This window comes from Pristiophorus japonicus, chromosome 10, assembly GCF_044704955.1.
Source record: "Pristiophorus japonicus isolate sPriJap1 chromosome 10, sPriJap1.hap1, whole genome shotgun sequence".
Lineage (NCBI taxonomy): Eukaryota > Metazoa > Chordata > Chondrichthyes > Pristiophoridae > Pristiophorus > Pristiophorus japonicus.
Genome location: NC_091986.1, coordinates 99,480,606 through 99,482,692, shown reverse-complemented (window position 1 = coordinate 99,482,692; position 2,087 = coordinate 99,480,606). Strand labels below are relative to the sequence as shown.

The following is a 2,087-nucleotide window of genomic DNA, read 5'->3' as shown; positions in this document are numbered from 1 at the left end:
TCCCGAGGAAGGTTCCGGGGTTTGGCGCCGATGAGGAATTCCGTCCGGACGGGGGTCAGTTCAGATGGGATCTCCCCACGTGCTTGAGCTTCCTCGACGCACCTAACGGAGTCAGGGCCCAGAGCTCTAACAACTCTACAACTCTTTTGGAGTAAACAAATAAACATTAGATCGAGTGCGCCCCGATCTGGGGGAAAAAGCCTACTGCACCTGGTATTCCTAGGCAGTCTCCCATCCAAGTACTAACCAGGCCTGAATCTGCTTAGTTTCCAAGATCAGACGAGATCGGATGTTTTCAGGCTAGTGTAACCGAAGGCCCTACTGCACCTGGTATTCACAGGCAGTCTCCCACCCAAGTACTAACCAGGACAGAATCTGCTTAGTTTCTGAGATCAGACGAGATCAGGTGTTTTCACACTTGTGTGGCCGTAGGCCGATTTAAAGTCCAGAGGGCTCACCATTACACCATTGAACCAACGATCAAATACTAACCAGGCCTGACTCAACTTAGCTTTCGAGATCAGACGAGATCGGATGTTTTCAGACTAGTGTGGCCGTAGACAATCCAACAGCTCTACAAACCTGTGAGCATACTCACAGGTGCATACATTAAGAGTGGATATTTCCGTTGTCTTTCTGCTTGAATGGCCTGTGTCATATATGTATGCTTGGTTTTACTAGCCACCAGGTGGCGCCACTGTCGGAGGTCATTGGACTGTGCGTACGTGTGTGCGGCCCAGATATAAAAGACCAGCCATCTTGTAATGTAATCACTTTGGGCCCTAATAAAGTAGAGCCAGGTTTGTACCTATTTGGAGTTTACAGTATTCAGTCTATTGAGTTATTGCATACACAACACTTGGCGATGAGGTAACAAGAACCTTTGCATGCAAAAATGAGCACAATTGAAATTCTGGAATGGAGAAGATTGGGCAGACTTTGTAGCCTGCTTGAACCAGTACTTCGTGGCCAACAAAATGGAGAAATAGGCAGACGCAGTTCGGCACCAGGTGGTCCTCCTCACGGTTTGCAGTCCGAAAATCTATGGACTCATAAAGAATCTCCTCTTGCCCTTAAGTCCAACGGACAAGGACTATGAAATATTGTGTGCTCTGGTACGTGACCATCTCAAACCAGATGAAGGCATCATCATCTCAAGATATCGATTCTATACTCACGTTCATTCTGAGGGCCAGGATGTATCCAAATTCGTTGCCGACCTAAGACGTCTAGCTGGACCGCGTAAGTTCGAAACTGCATTGGCAGACATGCTGCGGGACTTCTTTGCAATCGGCATCAACCATGAAGTGATCCCTGTGTAAGCTACTGGCGGCGGAGACGCTGGATTTGAGCAAGGCCATCACGATTGCCCAATCATGCATGACGACAGACAAAAGCTTAAAGCAGATATAATTGAAAAATCGGAACTCGGCAAGTACTGTAAACAAGATAGTATCATCGTTTGGCAGAGCTGCATATGGCAAGGCCTACCCAACTGTGAATGCAAAACCTGTGGCTGCTCAAAGTCCGCCAACGGGAATGAATCAGATATCACCGTGTTGGCATTGTGGGGGGAATCATCGGCATCATCAGTATCGGTTTAAACAGTATATTTGTAAAAGCTGTTCGAGAGTGGGGCATCTCCAGCGCAAGTGACCGCAACTGAGCAAGCATGCTGCGACACACCACGTGGAGGATGATAACCAGTCTAACGCGGATCCGGATGTGCAATCTGAGATACCGGGGGAGGAAGTGTATGGACTGTATTCATTCCTAACAAAGAGCCAACCAATAATGATTAATGTAAAACTTAATGGTGTGATGGTATCGATGGAATTGGACATGGGTGTGAGTCAATCAATAATGAGCCAGAGGACATTTGACAGGCTGTGGGATACTAAGGCTGTGAGGCCTAAGCTGAGTCCAGTCAATGCCAAGTTGCGTACGTACACTAAAGAACTCATAATGGTGAATGGCAGTGCAGTAATCAAGGTGTCGTATGATGGTGCGGTTCACGATTTACCATTATGGATTGTTCCAGGCAATGGTCCAACGCTGTTCGGCAGGAACTGGTCAGAAAAAATCAA

General features: G+C 47.3%; 1 pseudogene; it reads right to left on the bottom strand.

Annotated features, from left to right (window-relative positions):
• Window positions 1–315: 315 nt before the first annotated feature.
• Window positions 316–434, bottom strand: LOC139275457 (5S ribosomal RNA; annotated as a pseudogene).
• Window positions 435–2,087: the final 1,653 nt, after the last annotated feature.